The sequence below is a fragment of the Rhinolophus sinicus genome, chromosome 17 (assembly GCF_057876585.1).
Source record: "Rhinolophus sinicus isolate RSI-liver-muscle chromosome 17, RSI-T2T, whole genome shotgun sequence".
Classification (NCBI taxonomy): domain Eukaryota; kingdom Metazoa; phylum Chordata; class Mammalia; order Chiroptera; family Rhinolophidae; genus Rhinolophus; species Rhinolophus sinicus.
In genome coordinates, this window is record NC_142517.1 from 154,217,902 (window position 1) to 154,240,294 (window position 22,393).

Sequence of the window (22,393 nt, forward strand, 5' to 3'; positions counted from 1 at the left end):
CTAAAGAAGGAAGAACAAAAATAATATAGTTTGAGTTGTGAAAACAGATTTAACCAAAAATGTAATTTTATACTTTCAAAGTTATTGAAAGAGGTGACAAAATTAAAATTATTTGGGGTTCTTAATAGGCTGTATCCTAATCCATGATTTTTGAAACCACAGACTCAGCCCAGACTAAGACTGAAGATTTCACTAGGCAATATTGGGAATTGACTTCCAACTCTTGACACTGTCCAACAGGCTTCTGGGTGAATTATCAGCCCAAACTGCTTTTTAGTGTTAAGCTTAGAGTCAGGACCAGGGTACTCAAAAATAAACTTTCCCCAAAGGAAATAGACCATTGACCACAGAATTTAGAATACTATGCACATTTTTTTTAATATAACACTGAATGTATCTTTCAAACTGACAGGGTTTCTGGAGGTCACAAAGTGACAGTTCATGTACAAAATGCAGACTGGTAAGGTATCTGTAAAATCTTTTGTTAGTTACCTAATAATTTTTTTAAATGCTACAATCTACATAAAAATGGGGTATGTGGTTTATCAAGACAAGAAAAGAAAAGAAACAGGAAAAGAGAAAATCTGGCAATGCCGTCCCTTCATTTTCACAAGTCAATATTCTGCTAGCGCTCAGTGGTAAGAACGAAGGGACGGTCTTGCTATCTGTCCTCCTTCACTTACTTCTAACCAATCTGGTCCTAGGAGGCATCTTAGTTTGCTTTCCCTGGTTTGTAAGTGTGGACATTGTCTTATTTTGCTACACAACGTGACCTATTTTAAACAGTGACTTTACAATGCCTATATGGAGCACAGCACATTCATTAATCCAAGAGTAATTTAACACCAGGAAGTCAGCGAGTGGAAACCTTTAATGAGTGGTTCTGCAGTTTTTCAATCTAGCCAGATTTCCTTTGGTTACCAAATATTTCATTTTATCCACACTAAAATACGTAGGTTAGGGACAATCAACTGTCCCTCTCTTTTCAGAACTTAGGACAAAATTAACCCCTTCAAGAATTAAAAGCAAAGAAAACCAGAGTGAGGGTTGTGGAACAGGAAAGAGGGAAATATGCACTACATAGCCAAGGCCAGAGGAATTTGCAATTACAATAAAGAACAAAATGTTTTGTCCAAGGAAAAGACAAATCAAAATGTTTTTAAATTTGTTTCCAAGGATTCTCTGCAAGAAGTGAGTCAATATCCAGAAGCGAGCTCTTCTTTAAAAAACTTAAACAGTCAATCAAATTCATCTTAATCATTCGTTTTGTTTTACCTGGGGGAAAAGACTATTCTTCTAACATTACTGTCTTAACAATCACGGCTATGTTTCACAAAAATAAAATGTTCTATTTTGCATTCATTACTGACAACTGTGAAAAATAAAATTTTCAGACTGGAAATATAAATAGAATATTTTTAGATGTAGTTCTAGTCATGTTTAAATAGGGGAATTTTATATTGTCAGTTACTTGTTCAGATAAAAGATTATCACATGAGAACATGATTCAATAAGGAGCGAAGGCAGGCGTAGGGTCTTTGTAGATATATATCCAGGAGAGAAACTGGGAGTTCCAGTAGGAGATGACGATACCTTTCAAAAGGTAAAAAATTTCATAGCTATGATCTAAAGTATGGTGTTAGAAACAAGCTCAACAATATACAGCAATATGATATAAAGTGTATTTTCTTCTAAAGAGCTGGAAGCACCTTATATGCGTAAAATATAATCTGTGTCAATGCATGGCAAAGAGGCTAATAATGTCTCTTCAATTAAATGAAATAGCCCAAATTCAAAACAACGAAAGAATTACAAAAATAAGTTTAAAAAAATTTCAGTCTACTATACATGTCTTCCTACTGAAGATTATAATTCATAAAGGGGTTTGAAAGTCCATTCCTGAAAAGTAATAGAGGAGACAGACTTCTATTAATGCTGTGTCCTCTGACATCTAGTCTAGTCTGTGAAAATAAAAGAAGAGGGCATTAACTTTTGGCAGTGGACATGTTACAAAGAAAAAAGAAAAAAAAAAAAGATAAATGAGCAAATTCTAAATAGCTGTGTGGAGCAAGGTGACCCAGCCTAGTTTTACAGAGATCCAAAATGTAATCAAATGAAACCCACAACCTTTGTACCGAAGATAGTAAGGGAGACAAGAAGGCAAACACAATTTAAGAATCTGTGAAGAAAAAGTAAAAAGAAGTCACATATGTATGTGCGCAACATTCCGCTGACTACGCAATAGGTGATCCCTGAAACAACTCCAGTTCTCAAGAGGCAGTCAAGCCTCTTGGAACTTCCTTGAATCACAACTTCAGCATTTTTCCTTGATCCACTTTCACCTAAGGAAACAAAAAGCAACTCAGACCAACAAGGCAGAGTGAGCCAGAGCTATGGGAACTGGCCGCAAACCACCTGAAAGCACACCTCTGGTTTCCAAGCGAAAGTGAATGCCACTGACTTTGTCCCAGTCTTTAAGCAGATCCCACAACTGGCCCAGACCCTTTATCCAATAAAGAGCATCTGTGTGTGTGTGTGTGTGTGTGTGTGTGTGTGTGTGTGTGTGTGTGTGTTTCTGTCTGTCTGTGTATGTGTTCAGTGTAGTGAGGGGTGGCCATGGAGACCAGAAGAGGAGGAATGGGTTGAATCCTAAGGAAGAACCACAAGACCAAGAAAAATGAAAAAAAAATGGAAAGAAAGGACAGAGACTGTGTCCCAGTCTCTCATTCTTTCGCCAGTGCCTAGCACAGTGCTTAGCACATAGTAGGTGCTCAATAAAAAGATGTGAATCGACAAAAAAAGTATCTATTCAAATGCACGTTCACGTCACAAAGTTTCACAAAATGTTAGTTATCAGGGAAGAAGTCCACTTGCTCATGATGATCACAATCTAAAGCAACAAAAATTTGAGTGGGTAAGTCAATAAAGAAAACTATAGTTACAAAAACATAAATTTGAAATAATCATTCAAGTTAAAAAAGAATTGAAAAGAACACATGCATGCTAGGAAATACTATTAAAAAATAAAATTTTATTTCTGGGAGAGACCCATTATTGCCAGTGAAGTAGTTTTCTTATTTAAATGATATATTAAATATCCTATTACAATGTATCTGAAGTAATACATAAAAACATTAGATGATATTGTGAACTACAATGACCTAAACACCATATAAACAAGCTAAGGCACATGACTTCATATTCACTTGCCTTCGCTGTTTTGGAACTTTTGAAATTATACAGTTAACACAGCACCTGTCATCCTGGCCTTCCTCATAAGCACTTTATAGGCTTATATGGCTTTCTCTTCCGTTTATCCAAGGGAAGAGCTAGAGGGCCCAGGAGCAGTCTGCTACCATCTCAAAGCAATGATGCCTGGACAGCTCTGCTTGTCTTACTTTCATCAATATTCTGTATGCGCAGGTTTTTATCTCTTTCTTCTGATACCGGAAGGTAATACATGCTATGCTAACTAAATAGCAATGCTAACTAGAAACAACAGGCATTAAGCTGATAGCTCCTGTTAACTTGGGATACAATTTTTTAGAAACAACTTGGGAGAGTGCATGCTTAGATAAATGTTTCCCATAGTATGTTACATGGAACGCTAGATTATATAGTTTGAGGACCACTGCATAACACTGTCTTCCAGATTCTTAATATACATTAGCATTCTAGAGGTTTTGCAAGGTCCTATTGTCAAAACACCTTTTTAACTGTAACCCAAACTTGTCTGACTATGGAACCATCTCTTCTGCAGAATGAGGCAGGTTGGCAGGTGCAGGTAACTGGCTTAGCCTCTCATAACATTTTGATAAAATGCAGAACCATAACTGGATGGAAATTTAGAAAGTATCAATCCAACCCCCCTCATATTAGATTTGAAGAAATTGAGGCCCATGAAAGTAAAATCATTTGGTCAAGATTACACAGTCATTGTCTACACAAAGAGCAAAACCATTAGCCATTTCCTTTAGCTGCTACTTCAAATAAAGAAAAGGTCACAGTACCTACCCCCACAACCCAACTCTGTAACTCTTCACCTCATTTTTCCTACCTCCTTTGGAATCTCAGGCCCTCATTTATCCCCTTTCTCTTTGTATTTCTGTCTCCCCTTCTGACTTTCACCGTCAAGTTTAAGAATGTTCAAGCTCTATTTTCCTTCATCTCTAACTACCACCTTAGTCACTCTTTCCCTTCATTGCTAAATTCCTTAAAGGATATCTATATTTAACATCTCAACTTCCTCAACTTTCATTCACTCCTTAATCATTGAAATCTAGTTTAATTCTCCCCTATTCTCCTAATCTATTTTTTTTTTTTTCTTACTACATCATCCCACACCTTGCAATGCTCCAGCCACAAGGGACTTTTCATTTGCTGTTGTCTCTTGTAATGCCCTTCTACATCTCTAGCTGAAGTAAGGTGTGCTTCCATCTACCTTCTCTGACTTGCAAACCCCTCAGTATTTTACCTCAGCTAAAAATTTACCTTTTCTAAGAAACGTATCCTTGAGTCCTTAGAGTCTGTCATGCTTCCTTTGATGTATACGCAATATGTCTTATACATATATATTTTAATTCATGTGACCACAAAATTTGTTGTTCAACTAGGACACACTGGGGAATGACAGGAGACTATTAATAATTATGCCAGGAAAACAGGTATAAACTGTTACCATCCCAGGAAAACAAGGATGGATGGTCCCCATAATGATAGCGCTTAACCAGTTCATACTGTAATTTACTTGTTCGCACTCCTGCTGTAAAGCTACAAATTCCTCAAGGACAGAGACCCTTTTCGACCCAGCATAATGCTTAGCACATCTTGGATTCTTAGTAAATAATGTTTCTTGAATGAAGAAGCTAAATGAATATACCAAAAGAAACAGTGTTCCAAAAAGAAGACAGTTATGATAACAACAGTAGTTTCCTTAACAGGAACAAATTCTCAGTAAGCGTAGATGTTAAGAAGTATGCCATAATCTAGATTCACCAAAATTAGCCTCAAATCTGGTGAGATGTCTCTGAACCTCAAAGTATCTCCTGGTTACCCTTGAAAACAAGTAAATGGCTTATAACTTAACTCTTTTTTTCTACCTTTTCTTCCCAACAGGCAATCTCTTATCATTTGAAGACCTACCTTTAATGTCACTTTCTTGGTGAAATACTGCACAAATTATCCAAGTAGTTAAATGCCTCCTCTTCCATTCTCCCAGAACACTTTGTTGACTGGCAACAATTTACTGAGTATCTACAATGTTCCAGAGAGAGAGTGTGCCAGGAGTGTTTGCATGCACTGTGTCATTTAACTCATCTAACAAACTTGTGAGAAATTATTATCTCCATTTTAGAGACACAGAACTATTTGTACAGAGTATTAAGATGTTTCCCTAAGATACAAGGTAATTCATCGAACCTCGGGGCTCCTGTTTAAGCCCTGATACAGAGCTAAGCACATTTTATGTCATGATTGTGTATGTGTCTATATCTCCCACAAACCTGTCCAGGATTTACTAGCAGGGGAACGATTCCCCAACATCTTCCAGCATAGCACTGGGCACACAGCAGATACTCACAAAAGGTTGGGAGGAATGAGACATGGATAGAATCTATTTCACCTTTCATACCCTTAAAAAAGGACATCCTAAAAGACAGGGAATAGTTAATTTTGTGACAGACAAGAAGGTGGCTTTTAACGTCCAGTAAACTCCAGACAAATAATATTATAAGAGTTTGGATTCGTTCAACTTTGAGCCAGCTACCAGTGGTGATTTATTTAAACATCCTAAGAGCCTTAAACTGTGAGCGCCTCAAACATAAAACCATTTAAGATCTCATTGGTTTGTTTGTTAATATCTAATGCCCATGTGGCTGGATTCTATCTTCCTGAGCCTGTCTGTCTCACCCTATGAGATGTGTTTAATAAATAATGGGCTAGATTTCACAAAGCACAGAGGAAAACCAGACCCATACTTTATAATCCCATCCTCATAATTACCCTCATCCACCCTTTCTCTAGGTCCTGTTCATAGCAGATTGATTCCATCTCTAGTTTTCCTTGTATCTCAAAAATATTAGGATAACTACTAATGGGTCAGTCCCCACCCCCACCACAGACATAGTTCTCGTACATGAAGAACTTCCAAGCCACTGGGTGAGCTTTCCACCCACAGTCAAGACACCGTGGTCCTCTCAGAGGGAAGTTGGGATGTCTGGGTTTTAATACGAGGGGAAAAGATGGAAAGTATTAAGTAGGGTAGAAGGAAAGCATGCTGCCTTCTTCCTAAAACACGAAAACACATTCCTCTTTAGCACTGCACCTCACCACGCCTGCTCCCAGGCGTCTTCCAGGCTGGGCTGGCAGAGACAGGGGACGAGGGCAGGGTATTAGAGAGCATTACCAGAACACAGACTTTGAAATCTCACAGAGCTGGGTGTGGAGCATGGGTGTGGAGCATGGTTCCAACACTAACTAGTCACAGGATCTCAGGCAAGTTATTTTTCCCAAGCCTTAGGGTTCCCATGTATAAAGTGGAAATAATAGCTGCTGAACCTTACGAAGTCGGGCTAAATTTTACTGAACTAGCACAGTAAGGCACTTAGAATTGTGTTAACCAAATCATCTGGGCTTCATTATTATCGTCATTATTATTGGTATTTTTCCTTATCCGTCCCCCATAATCTCTCCATCTTCATTGTCACTTCCATTTCCCTATCACCTTCTTTGGAAGAGATAAAGAAAAAGGAAGAGAGAAGGAAACAGGCACTCCCTCCCTGCGCATTGTGCAGAGCCATGTAGTATGCCTGAAAGAGCATAAGCTCTGGAATGAGAAAGACATGCTTTTGACTCCTGCCTCACTGCTTACTAGCTGTGAAACTGTAAGCAGCTTATTTAACCTCCTGGAGGCTCATTTCCAAGTTCTATAAAACGGATCTGTTCATGCCCTCCCCCGACCCCACCCCCATATATAGGGGCTTGGGTTAGGATTAATGTTATTATTGCCCTCTTCCAGTCTTCCCTGGGAGGTCCTCTAACAGCCCATCCCAAACCTTTTTGATAAATTATTGAGAGAGATTGTGAGAAGATGGCAAACTAGGGAAAGAAGAAAGAAGACATGGACAGCCAGTGCTCATTACCTCCCCCTCCCTCCATCCCAATGACCCCTCACTGGCGCCACGCCCACTCTCCACACCACTCTTCCAGAATCCCTGCCCTGGATAGGGAGGCCTGGGAGCTGAGACAATGCAGGTCTTATTTCTAGGGTTCCCCCACCAAGGACAGAGAGAATGGGTCTCCCCTCCCAGTTACCAGTCACTGGAGGTGAGTGAGCTCCAGAGTGGAAGGAGGCCACACCCCCTGCTTGCTAATGGGAAACTCTGAATACACATAATTCATGATGGATGGTCAAGTCTCTTAATGCCATAATTCAGGTAAACAAACTTGTGTCTGTTTCTGGACTTCCCTAACCACACTGAAAACCAGTTTTTTCTTCCTGTGGGAGCCTGCATTTTTACCTTTCAATCACTTGCAGAGAAACTTTTAGAACTTGCTGAGTTTTCACACTAGAGCCTGACAGTACTGTTGAGTTAAAACAGAGTTAGGTGGCTTAAGTTCCTGTCAGCATGAAGGATGCTTTTGAAGATGGAGACTTGAAAATAAAGTGTGTTTTTTTGTTTAGTCAGAGAAGAAACAAAATCCACTGAAGGAAATTCGGTTCATTTTGTCTCGGTAGCGGAGGCAGTATGATGTTGACAAAGTAATGGAGCATTTCACTCCAGCCCCCAGGAAGGAAGCAGGCCTCCAGAGGTCTGGCAGGCAGTCTGTCCCCTGCTCTGGGACGGTGTCCCTAAACTGGCCACAGAGAACCCTTCAGACATACACGTATTATAGCACTGTCAGTACACAATTTAACAATAGCGATGCAATGGAAACTTTCTAAATTAAAGAGCTTTGTGGACATAAATTTCACAAAGCACAAATTAAGAAGGAAAGGGAAAAACTAGGACAGAACAGGGCAAGTATGAAGAAATGGCTTTGGCAGATATTTTCACTTTTATAAAATTAAAATGAACTTTTAAAAACCAGGACAACTTTTAAAAACCACTTAAAAATGTCATTTTATACTGATTTTTCTGGTGGAGAAAAATGACATGCCAACCACACATTCAGCATCACACAGCTACCTAATTCTCCTTTAGGAAATATATGATCTAAGCATCAAAAATTATCAAGAACACAAAATAATACAATTTTAGGTTGGTGTCTTTTCAAAGATGAAACACTCTGAGCCTATCATAGTTGTGATGTGTTCACACGGATGTAGTTTCTTGCATCGTTTTACATTTAGAACATTCTAAAACATGAATTTAAATTTCTTTTTTTTTTTTTTTCAAATGGTCCAGCTTCGCTGAAAATACGGGTTTAGGAAAATCCTGTTCAGGAAGAAAATTAAGAGTCAATTAAAGTTTTTGCATTAGTTAAGAAAGGAACCCTTACAGAGTCTGTGGTGTATTTTTGACTAGAACAGCTATTGCCAAATAGCGGTACATACTTTTTTTTAGTAAATCCAGTAATTTTAGTATACTAGAGGTACCTGATATTCAGGAGACTGTCTGAAAATTTCTTTTATAAAATGAATGAACCATGTGTAATATAATCACACTTTGTCATCTACTTAAAATTTGGTTTATATACACTGTCTTTTCAAGTGCATAAGATGAATTCACCTACTCTTAGGCACACGCTATTTGGAGGTATTACCCTTCGACTATCTGAAATCAAACAAAGGGAGGAGGAAGAGAAAAAACAGGAGTCATAGGAAAACAAAACAAAATAAGGTACTGGGCTCAATGTAAGTTATGTGGACTTTGAACCTAGACCTTAGGGGGTTGAAACTCATTCTAAAATACAGGGAAACCATCATTCTTTATAGACTGGTACCTCGTAAGCTGCTGATACTGTTTTTAATCATCAAGTTGGGGGAACCCTTTATTTTCTTTTTGAAATAACATAAATTGAGGAAATAATTCCACCAAATTCACATCAGGGGAGCACAGTTTCCTATCTAACTGACAGAAAAGGGAAACTGTTTGAATCATTTGGAATGCTGTTCAAGGTGCAGATTTGGAAGAATGGGAATAATGAGGTCTTTGAGCAGTTTCACTTGAAGAAGAAAAAAGAGGAAGGGGGACACTGGGGCAGGGCTCCGAAATGCAGTTTAATAGGATAAGAAGAAGCAGAGCCTATGGCAGAGTGGCCACAGTGAAAACTCAGAAAAGTGTGGAAGCTCTAGTTTCAGAACACAGCAGCCTGGATGAGACAGGATGAAATCCAGAATTCAGAGACTGGGTTATAGCAATGTCATAAATAGGCTATACTGTGGGAGTGGTGACTAGCAGATTTATAGAGAACATAGAAAGGGAAGAGTTCAGTCAAGGTTACAAGCAATGGAGGCAATTGGAAGAGGGAAATGGAACAGTGTGGTATGTGAAGATGTTCCATCTGAGGATAAGAAACGTTTCTGAGTCTGGGATCGCATTTTGTGAAAGCAGAGGAGTGGAAACTCTAAAACCGCTGATGGCTTTGCCTCTGATAGCTCTGTCTTCTCACTGAAGCCTGGCCCAAAACAACATATAGTCGTTATCATCAATTAATACAGTGTTCTAATACAGTACCCTGCACTCTCTAGGTGCTCAGTAGTTACTATATATATATATATATATATATATATATATATATATATATATATATCTCATTGGTGCAAAAGTAACTATGGTTTTTGCAATTATTTTTAACCTTTTAAACTACAATTACTTTTGCACCAACCTAATATATATAGCATAACTAATTCATATTTGTGAAACACTCACTAGATACATAACTCTTCACTGGGTGCTTTATTTATTTATTTAGCCACTTTCTTAATATTTCCTTATGGTATAGTTACTAGGGGAGTATATAGCTATATATAGATGTACATGCATTTAAGAAAAACATTTTTACATTCCTTATAAATTGCAAGCTCTGTGTGACGGTTGCAACATATCTTTATTGAGTCTATATCTGAGTTCCAGTCCTCATTCTGCCACTTCTTAATTGTATGACCCAGAGCGTCCCCTAACCTCAGTTTTGTCTTCTGTAAAATGTGGATTATAACATAACGTGTTTCCCCGAAAATAAGACCTAGCCGGACAATCACCTCCAATGTGTCTTTTGTAGCAAAAATTAATATAAGACCCGTTCTTATCTTAGTATAAGAACGGGTCTTATATAATATAATACAGTATAATATAATATCCCAGTCTTATATAAGACCAGGTCTTATATTAATTTTAGCTCCAAAAGACGCATTAGAGCTGACTGTCTGGCTAGGTCTTACTTTCGGGGAAACAGGGTATATGCTGTTTACCTCTTAGAATTGTGAGAAGTAAGGGAGGTAATGGATGCAAAGTGTTTTATAAATTGCAAGCAGCTTACCCAAAGGTAAGATGGTATGATTATCATATTTAACATATTTGCACACCCTACAGTTAGTTAAAAAATATGTGCCAATTCAAGAGACACAGAGAGCACAGACACAGAGCACAACTCCCAAAGATAAATGACTGGTACAACTAGATGCCAGGCGTGTGAAAACATGTGCTTTTTAGGAGCACTTGCTGATGAGTCCCTGGAAATCATCACGCTACCACTGTAGCCACTCTGGATATTAGAAGCTTTAGCCTCCAGGTTCCCAGCAGACTTAAAGGGGGCATGTGGGCGGCAGGCTGGGTGGGGCTGTGGCACCTGATGGAAGGGACAGCGGCCAGATGAAGGCTGCCTCCTTTATTGGCACTTCACAGTTCCCACAAGAAGAGCTCAATGCTAGCCAACATTTCTCTGCCTTAATTATTACTAATGTCCACTTTTATATTAATTTTTACAACAGTTTTAGTGAACTCTGTTCTCTCTTTCCTGTGTGACTTCTTTAATGTGAGTTCCACACAATTCAGTATTTGATCAAAGAATTTAGCACCTTCAGGTATAAACACAATCTATCAACAGGAGCATAAAAATTTTAACTGTTGGGACTGGGTCATTCCTATTTTGTAACTTCACTCCCAACCTATGTGATGTATAATATTAGTGCCAGGAATACAGAGTACTACTCACTAACATTTCTAAACATCGAACTATTTCTGTCCTCTCAGCCATGAATATCTAACCAATACAAATCTAACAAATGTGATCAAAACGAAGCCTTCAACTACCCATTCCCAGTTATCACATATGTAATCAGCAGCAGCAGATCTACCAAGAAGCTCCAGAAACTGAAGCTTCAGGGATCCTCCCTTGTCCTGGCCCCTTTCAACACTCAGACCTACTTCTGTAGTTTTTATTTGTACCGTTACTTTAAAACAGGGTCCCATGTTGCGCAATCTCCAGGACGTACTAAACCGGGAGATACTTCTGATAATCAATATGTAAGGAGCTACGGATCACACATCATTCTGTTCAGACACACTCTTCACAGTCACCTTCACATACAAAAGGACAAAGTCTGTAAAGGAGGTAAATTTCCAAGCACCACATAAGCATTATCAGGGTCACGTTTGGTATCACTGCCATTTATAACACTGTGAATCTGTCTCTTGCCTTCTCTTTCTAGGCCCCTGCATGTGATGGTAGATTCCTGATGTTTCCATTTCTCAAAGAAAGCTTATGGTTTGTAGCTCCAAACCAAAGGCGACTCTAAATGCAACGAGAGAGAGAGAGAGAGAGAGAGAGAGAGAGAGAGAGAGAGAGAGAGAGAGAGAGAGATCCCTATAATGTACTTGTCAGAAACAAAGCAATTATGAATACATATGATTAAAAGGGGGAAAAAGTCATTTAAATAATGAACTCTAATTTGACTATTTAGTGTGATTCACTATTTAGCAATTTGCTATTTTTATTACATTTTAAATCAATCCATCTAACAGAGAAATTCCCTCAACCCCGCATAGTACTATTTCATTGCTGTAAACCTGTATTTCATGGCAAGACAATATCTTTCTATAATAAAATGGCAATAAAAAGAGTACCAATTATCCCAGTATTTTCTCAAAATAGGTAGACTTTCTTTCATGCCTTAATTTTATGTTTTCCTTTGCCCCATACTAAAAGCTTGGCATAATTATCCCTGAACAGGTTGAGCAAGGTCTCTGCAAAATCTGCTCACGGTGATTATTTAGCTTTTTTTTTTTTTGTTATTTGCAGAATTTAGCTGAGACTGTTACAAGCGGTTTATCAAAATAAATGGTTGATTGGCTTTAGCAGTTTTTCGTAATTGAAAAAGTAAAGAAAAAAAGACTTTTCTAATAAATGGAGGGAGAGAGAGGTTAAATACTTTAATTACTAACTTGCAAAAAGATTTCCATTTGAATATGGAAACAATGTAAAGGGGTCCCTACTTTTTATGGGACTGGAATCACTCTAGAGAATTTAATGATACTGCTGGGCAACTGAAACTGTGCAACTGAATAATGTGATTTCTAAGCATACTTCCTAAAAATTTAATAGTGTTAGGGAGTATTTAAAATGGATTATTTTAAAAGAAAAGAGTTGAATATGCAAATTTGGGGGGGGCAGAATTAAGGGAACTGGTTTTCTTTAACGTTTTTATTTTTTTCACTTTCTATCTTAAATTGAAAACCAGTTCCTTTTCAGTCAACAGTTATATGAGAGTTATAGAAGGATCTTCCCATCAAGCATTGCTAGATATTAACTGAAGAGCTCAGGTAAGTATGTCTTCCCTTTTTTAAAGCACACTTGACATTTCTGATCTTCGAACTCTGATGTTTTCTATTTGTAGGGCTCCTGAGTCAGGTCGTAAGATGAAAAGGGCTGCTTGAACTCAAATGACCCTCACTGCTTCCTGACCCTGGTCATATTTGGGCACTGTATTATGGAAAAACCACATTAACTAGATTTCAAGGATCCGGCCACTTCAGCTATACTTTGTACCCCAAACTGGAGATTTCATAAACAAAGGAATCTCCATCTTTTTAAATATCAGTTAATTCCACCTAATCAGATCTATTATCAGCACTAATCCTAACACATAAATTATCAGCATTACAAAGCAGCCATTACTAATTAGCCCTCCTTCCTAATACCACTACCCCAGGAAAGCCTACCCACATTACTATATTAAAAGAGAGTCGATTCTGAATTGCTATTTTGTTTGGAAAGGAAGAAAAAAAAAAAAAATCTGTGTTCCTTTCCAGCTGGCAGTTTTCCTAAATTAGATTAACTTTTAATTTAAATTAAAAAATTTAAAAGGCTTACACAAAGAGACAGTAATTGCCCATTTGAAACATCCAAAAAAAAGGTGATTGAAGGGTACAGTAATATGCTTACATGAATAATAAATAATACTTAGCATTTAGATAGCGCTTTCCCCTCATCAAATCACTTCTTTATGAGCATTAAATAATTCACACATTATCCTAGCAAGAAAAGTAAAATTAAATGATAAAATGTTTCTCTACTTCAACGTTGGGTAAACTGAGGCACAGAGAGGCAATTCTGTTGTGATGATGACACGTCCATTTCAGAACATGCACTATATTGTCAGACATTTCCTTGTGGGAGCTGTGTATGACATTAAGCTAAATCTGAAATGAAGAGTTGGACTAAATACCTGAAATCTTTTTGCCTTAATATCTTAATCTACAAAATGGGAAAATTATTTACATACTACACACAGACACACAAAGTGCCTAATAATCACCCAATAAATGGCAGTTATTATTCACCATTAGAAGGAGTTCACAAGACAACTACTAATACTAAGCTAACAGAATATTTTAAGTACTCTGACAGGAAATGGAGCCATAACCCTAACTAGATATTCCAAAACCCTTGGAAAAAAATTGATGGCACAACTTCCAGGGCAATGCTTAATAGTGCACATTATATGGAATTAATGTACTCCCAGTGAGTACACATTCATCTCAAATTACTGGTTTCCACCCTTTTTTATGTTAAAAAAAAATCATAGATTCCAAATATTGATTTCACTTGTAGCATCCATTGATGGAGAAAATGACTGAGAACAAGTGAATTCTGTGACACTTTTGTGATACTCCTAAACATGCATATTTTCATTCTAATCACGAAACACCATATATGTATTTAAAAAAAAAACAAAAAAAAACCTGTGTGACAAACATACGTTTGGTATACATGCAAATCTGAGAAACATCAGCAATAAGCCCAAGATTTCTCAGGTCTGCGGCCCACGGCGTGGGAACGTTTCCTGAAGGCTAAGAAGTAACACACCAGGGAGCGCTGTGTGTTGCACAACTGACATCCACTAGAAAAACTGAGTGGCACAATCAGTTCCACGTTCTTAAAATTTTTCAAATGGAACTTCGTAGAATGAAACTTAGATCCTCATCGTGTTTTAGAGCTGGAATATAATTTAGAAATCTTCCAATGAAAGTCGTCCATTTTAAGATGAAAACCACTGAGATTCAGAGAGGCTATATTTTTACCTCTAACTATCAGATAATGGCAGAACTCAATTCTCAAAGCTTTAATTACAGCCGTGTGTGTGTGTGTGTGTGTGTGTGTGTGTGTGTGTGTGTGTACGCTTTGCGATTTTTTGGCTAATCCTAACAGATGTGATGCAAGATTGTTCCCCACAACTCTCAAGCAGCACTCAAAATCTTTCATTATAATGGTTTCCTTTTTCTCTTCTTTATCTCTTCAACCTTTTTTCCATTAACACAGTGACAAGAGAGGGGCACTATGTACATGTCTGGTTTTTAACATAACTGGTTTAACATAAAATCCAGTTAAGATATGCAACCACTACAGAAAAAATAAAACCTTAAACTCTCTCTTCATCGCACTTGTAACTGTGTGCATTTTTATACTGCTGGACTTTTTTTTTTTTTTTAATTTTCATTTCTCTTCCTCTTGGGAATTTATATGGTTGTAAGAAAACCTTATTGAAACTTTATTTTGGTGTTCATAGAACATAATCTCAACATCTCAGGGAGTCTGAATATCCTGAATTACATTTGCAGCTTTCTCTGGGGTTCTGTGAAGCCCTATTAGTATTGCATATTACACATAAATTACTTTTAATGTTCTTCCAAGTCTTGTTAAATGCTACACAAACTTTACACTTCATGGCTCTAATGTTTAACTTACCTACAAGTAAATCTGAACTCACAATTCATCTAGTTATCCATGTTGGTGATTTCTACCCATTTTTACTTCTATATGAATTATTTTTTTAAAGAAGTTTGTTTTGATTAATAGCAGTTACTGATTATGAGCATGAAAAGAAATGCCTTGAAACTTTGCCCCAGATACTCAACAAGGTAAAACCAAGGATGTAAAAGTGGTGGCTTACAGTAATAATTTTATTTAAACTGTGACAGTATTCATGGGCACAAACAAGCCATTCAAATATTGTGTAGTAAATGTGACTGTTCTACTTACTGGAAAATGTAGGTACTGTATAGTAAAACAAACGTAAACATTATGATTCAAACAGGTGAAACTGTTTGTACTTATTTCAGGTTTAGACTATGTTAATTTTTATTTTTGTAATGTGAGCCTAAAAGATATCATTTAAAATACAAAATTCACAATACTACTCTCTGCATATCATCCCAACAAATTACATTTAGACTCCATATGGTTTTCATTTGTTAAAATTCTGTCCTGAGCTACATGAAATCTAAAAATCATAGTCTTTCAGGAAAAGCAATGTTGCAATACCAGTTATTGTACATCACAGAGGAAATCTTTGTCAGCTGAAATTTTGACAAAATTTTACTTTCAAACAGGCTTTTATTAAGGTTTATTTTCTAGACAATAATCTCATTTAAAATGGCATATATATATATATATATATATACATAAAACTACATATTTGCCATATATATATATATACATATGAATATGTATATATACACACACATATATATATTTATATTTAGCAAATAAGTCCAAAGGTTGAAACAAACTAATGAAACCTTCATAATTCCTGAATGTCACAGCAAGGGTAGCATCAGTTGTATCTAGTGGTAGTAGGGGAAATCTGAATGTTTCTTTCCTATCCTCATTGCCTAACATCAAATGTACAATTATACAATTATTGTACTGTTATTCTTAATTTTTATTTAGGGATAAAATTCAACCATTTTTATTTCAGGACATTCCGAATATTATGAAAACAACCAGGCTTGCCATGTTTATCTGTCAGACGTATTTTCTTCAACAATTTAAATCTCATTTTATTTTAGTAGGGAAACTGTCTGAAACCAGGTTATTTCAAAGCTATAGAAACAAAACAAAAATAAAGAAGATTAATAACCCCAAAAAGATAGAATTTATAATTTAAGTGTTCTCAGTAGACTAAAATTATCTCTGCAGAATTATTCAGCCAGAACTAAGTATGTATCAAACAATGTTTGGGAAATAACAGTGATATTTTGTCATCATTGTAAAATTCATATAAATGAGATTTCCTGGCCTTTTATTTTACCTTAATTTTTAGGCAACTTAATAGTGACCTATTTACGGCAAAACCAACGGTGCTAATGTTTTGTTAAATATATAAAATAGCCAAACAATTCGTGAAAAGAGGTGAACAGCAGACATTTTTTTTTTCTTTTCATGTAAATTTTATAGTGAGGAAAAGTATATATTTATAGTTAAGAAAATTACATGTTTAATAGAGATATATCTACTCTTGATATAATCATAAAATTCAAAGTATTCTGAAATATATTGCCTTAGTCATTTGCTCAAAAGAAAACTATATTTAAGATTATCTTAATAATTAGTTTAAGAAAAAAAGCCACATTTTGATATTGAATCCTCTGTGTTTGTATATTATAACAGCACAAAATTCTTACCATTTCAAATGAGCTTTCTGTGAAGAGATGACTTAGTCATTGGGAATTCTCAAAAAGAAAATTAATATGATTTCATCAGAATAATTGAACCTTGACCAATTCACTTCACTCACTGTTATTTTGATAGAATAGTTAGAAAATTAGAGGGGGAGAAACACCAAAGAAAACATACTTGTCATACAGACACCCACATGCTATCTAATGTTTAAATGTTCCTATTACAAATAAGAATGATAAAAGAGAGCTGACCCTAACCGGTGCCTTAATTATTAATAACTAGTAGTAAGTGGTAATTAAGACTATTCAAACTAAATTTTAATTTTAAAAAATTTAGTACAAACTCAATCATTCAATAAAGAGTTGTAGTCGTTTGGTGTGTTTCTAGGCACAGAATATAGCAATTTACTATTGACAAGCACTAACGGACGAGGTCATTTCACAAGTATAGCGTGGACAAAGGTGAACCGGGCAACTGATGAAATCTGTGGCCAAGGCGAAATAGCAATCTCTGAGCCAAATGGTAATAAAGTTACTGAAATGAAGCAATGTAGTTTCTAAACTGAACTGTCATAAAGGAGGATATGAGCTTCAAACTGGCATGTCAGTAGTAATTAAAATATTATTTCTCTTTTTTAAAAAGTTCCAAATGACTTTAATAGTCTTATTGATTTTTGTTATTCAAACAGCTAAAGTAAGGTTAGGAGGAGGCGACTGGAAGAACAGTAGGATAGGAGTGGGTGGTATAGAGGTTTGGAGAGAAAATCTGTAAGGGCAGAAAAAGAAAAAGGAAGTAGACATAAAACACACTGGAATCCACGAATCCTTCCACAAACAAATACTATAGTACCCCAGTAAAAAAAAAAAAAAAAAAAAAAAAAATTAAAGGGATTCTGTAAAAATGATACATACGATATGAATGCTTAAAAAGCAACAGCTGCATGTAGACTATATTTATTGTTCACTAGGATATGGGAAGTTTCTGTGAGGCAACACAACAAAAGTAACGTTCTGAAAATAGATGTCTTTTGTGTCCAAGGTATTCTCTACAAAACCTTCTCCAACAGATCCCCTAGTTGAAATGACTAGTTTGCCCAGTCAAATACTTGGTCAGTTTATTCAGGAAGGGTGTGACTGATACGTTAGGTGCCAGCATAAACAAAGCTTTTAAGAAAATGTATTTGTTTTGTGTGCCTAACTTTCCCCCACTAGGGGAGACTGAGCTCCCTACTAACAAGAGAAAAAAACCTGTTATAGCTACTATTGGTATTATTTTTGCTCTTCTCATATTGAAAATAAAGCAGCTCATGTATTTGTATGTGTGTATATGAATGATTTCATGAGACATTATGGAATCATAGATCTTATGGCTAGACATAAAAGATTATCAGACCCAGGACCCTTTTTTACCTTAAAATAAGATGAGAGGGCTCTAAACAGTAGTGAAAAACAAGTTTGCAAAAAGAGGACTCTGAAAATGAAAATGGGTGTTTTTCATATGCCTGCTAGAGTATAAGTCTTCATACAAACTGAGTGCCATACTGGGGACTCAGCGTCCCCATAAAGCCAAGTTTCCATTTATACCACATAGCTAGGCCCTTGGCAAACACAGAGAAGGATACATACGTCCATCTTGCAGTTAAGTGAGCTGTGCTGCCCAAAACCAAATGCAGAAACTCTTTAGCAACCAACACACTCCTCTTCGCAGTGCAAGCCTTCTTACAAAGTAATATTTAGCCATAAAACAGCCTCTATACCAATTCTTCATGGAATCCACTTTACAACTAGCTAAGAATATGGGATCATCTTTCACTTAATTGAACCTACATTCACATTATTCAATAAATAAATGATTTGTCTAAGCAGAAATATAAAATACAAACAGTTCATTTGGAAAGGACACAAAGGAATCACCAGGGGCCTAGGACCCAGACAGAGAATCAAAAGGACCTTGGTTTCATTATGTAGGAGAAAGGCCGAAAGTTTGGAAATTTCTAGATTTTTTTTTTTTTATCCCCTTCGAAGCATGATCCTACTTTACAAACTACAGCATTCCCCACCCAGCTGTTAGAAGCCCAAGAAAGTGATTTTCTGAGTGATGGAGAATCTGCCTGCCCAGGACTTAGCGAACTCAGATTCCATTACCCTAGAAGCCTCCTCTTGCCAGTATCCGCCCAGCTCCAATAAAGCAAAATAAACATGTAACACATGCTTCCGGAATGAAAGTTGGCTGTTCCACATCTACAAGCAAAAAATAGAATAGTGTTTTAAAATGGGGAGGCCAATCAATTTATTTTTTTCTAACTCTTAGAAGCTCCAGGAAAAACAAAAAAAGAAAAAGTATATCAGCCAGATATAAATTGTTATTTGTATTCATTTTCTTATTGCTTTACAAATGTTAACATATGCTGTCATATGACAGTCCATAAGGAAAATCACAATACAAATATTAACTAAAGAAATGCTCAATTACAACTAACAAACAATTGACTGAGACTGTTTCTGTAACTATGAAGTGAATGGCAAGTATTTTTAAAACAGTTCCTGCAGTTGTGTGCTTGCTACACAAATTTTAAAAAATTCCATACAAAGTAGTGATATTAATTAATGTCATAGCAGTAATCACTAGAGTTCTGGAAAATAAAATACCCTCCTGATGAAGAAAGCAACTGCGTCAATGGGCAATCTCTATTTCTTAGGGATAAGGATCACCATCCACATAACTCTCCAAAACTGGGACATTTCAGCCTGGAGGTCTGTGTTCCTTAGAAGTAGAAAGTAAGATTTAGCAAGGATACAAGCTACCCATTAGTAAAAAAATATGAACATTAGGCAACCTCTGGTCTGTCCCTGGTTTATTTTGCTGTTTATTTTGGTAAGGCTAAATGACCTGCCTCCTCAGGAAATAAATCTGTAAGGAGCTGAAAATCATAAGCAATGAATACACTGACCAAAAAAAGAGGCCTCTCCAATTGTGATTTTGGATATGCCAAATGCAGGTGGGAATGTGTTTGTGAAAAATACATTGGTAAAGCCAAGCACAGACGGACTTGCACCACTACTGGAAAACAGAACTGAGTTCAGTTCTATGCGAGATTTCGCAGTGCCTGGCTGTGATATAGTAGTGGCAGTTAAATGCAAGGTTTTATTTAGCGCCAATTTTGACAAAACCCAATGTTTAACTTACGACACCATAGGGATTTGGCAGGTCCTCCTCAACACCTCAAAAGGAAGTAAACCAGAATCCAGCATGAGATGAAGGTGCTATTTCATATCATACGGTTCCCAGCCTCACCCTAGGTAATAACTTATTTATTGGTAAAACAAAGACCTATAGCATTAGCTAAAGAGACACAATTACAAAATTATACAGGCAGTGTTCATCTGTACACGGTGGTTTGTCTGACTACAAAGAACCATCCATTTCAAACCTTTTCATTTCACACAAACTCTTTATTGCTTCACTAAAACTAAAATCTACACACTGTGCACATGCATACACACACACACACACACACACACACACACACACACTCACTCACATGAACACCATGAGAAAAAAAGAGCATTCATTTTTAAGCACAGAGCTGCAATAAAATCAAACGTCCTTTTTACACCAAAGGCATCGCCTGGATTAGAAGACGCTTGCCGTTTCTCAAAGCAAGTCCAGTTACCATAACAAATGTATATTTTACCAGACTTGGAATTCTAATTGTGTTTAATACAGTTTCATGTTGCATCAAAGTATAAAATCAATACCATTTGTCCAGCACACAGGAAAAATGGAATATATAAATGGCTCTTATTGAGTAATTAAACACCTATTATTGTCATGGGCAGTGAAACAATGAATATGATAGGATAAATTTTTGCAAGAAAATACTGCAGTGATTAATACCTCCCCACGTATTAAATAAAAATGACTGCCTTTTGTGCAGTACTGCTGGCAGAAGAACGGGGACACGAGAAGTAGTTGCCAGTGCCACAATAACAGGCTAACCTTGAACTGAACTCCTTTCTTCAAGAAATTAAATGCTGTAGCAGGACTTTAAATCCCCCCACTTAGAGCTCATTTGTGCGCCATGTAACCTGCAGTTCCTGAAAAGAACTCATTATCTTCAAAAGGAGAATCCCTTTATAATTTCTTTATGAATGTGTATATTGTTTCTACAAAAAAAAAAAAAAAAAGTATTTCAGTGTCCAAAAAGAATAAGAATATTAACAGTGTAAGTAAGCAAGGCAAAGAGACTTGTACCAATCAGATAGCATTTCTACTTCCAGGAATTCAAGTGCAGAATGCAATCTGTTATGGAAAACTGAACATTAGATTGAGAACGAACTTAGAGGAAATGCATATTTAGAAAAAGAGATTAAATCTGTTTGACTGATGCTAAACCTCCTGATTATTCAGTTGCTAGAGTTCCTGTATCTTTCTGGGTCTCTGTCTCTCTCTGGCATGAGCATGGAACCCCTTATTCAACAGCCCCCAACCCCTGTACACACACACACACACACACACACACACACACACACACACACACTCCCTCCTTCCACCACATGGTTCCTCTATCGCTTTGCTTTTTTTTTTTTTTTTTTAACTTAAGAATGATGCACCAGGAACAACTACAAAGTACAAAAGATGAATCTATGGATGTGACACTTGTAAAGGGTAACCCTATTTCACAAGTGAGATGGGACAAAAAAGAAAGAAAAAAGGCCACTGAAGCAATAACTGCTCACTGAATTACCATTAAATTGTAAGATTTACAATCCAATGTACAGTAAGTGCATATCTAATGGAGTTTGTCCTCTAAAAGAATATAAAGTGAATCTTTGCAGCATAAGATGTATGCAGGTGATATATGTATCTTTTAATCTTTTTTTTAATTAAAAACAAAAAAGTTCAAAACACCAAAAAAGGACACATTGATGCAACACCAGCAAAACCCTGAGGCAAACTTAGAAGCTTACCTAATTTTAAATGCACTTTATTTTAACTATTCTCATTTTGTATCAAACTAAATTCATTCCTCCAAATACAAAAGTAAGACATGTAATCAAATGAGGATAGTAAAACAGAAGTCATGCTATCCTTCACACAACATTAATACATGAACATTTAAACTTTTTGAATTGTTTGTTTAAAAAAAAAAAAAGTCCAAATGATTGGTTACAAATTGAGAGATTTTTTTGCTGAAGGCAAAAAGGAGACAGTTTTATGTCATTTAATAAAGCAAATAAATTCTTATGTTAATAAACGGAGAGAATTCAAATACAATACTAATGTAATCAGATATCAATAATATTGTTCATTGTTATTGTTAATAAAAATGTTCATTTTTATTAACACAAACAACCCCCAGAAAGGAATTGACTATTTTGGAGCAAAATTACTTAAAATACTCTAATTCTTCAATAACCATTAAAAGCTAATTATTTCCCTGTGCTGCTTTCTAAAATAAACATTCATGAAATAATGCCCATTTTCCACC

At 36.3% G+C, this 22,393-nt stretch overlaps 1 protein-coding gene across 3 annotated transcripts in view; it reads right to left on the minus strand.

Annotated features, from left to right (window-relative positions):
- FIGN (fidgetin, microtubule severing factor) overlaps positions 1 to 22,393 on the minus strand; it is a 124,693-nt gene that overhangs the window by 78,836 nt on the left and 23,464 nt on the right. The gene's annotated exons all lie outside the window — the stretch shown is intronic.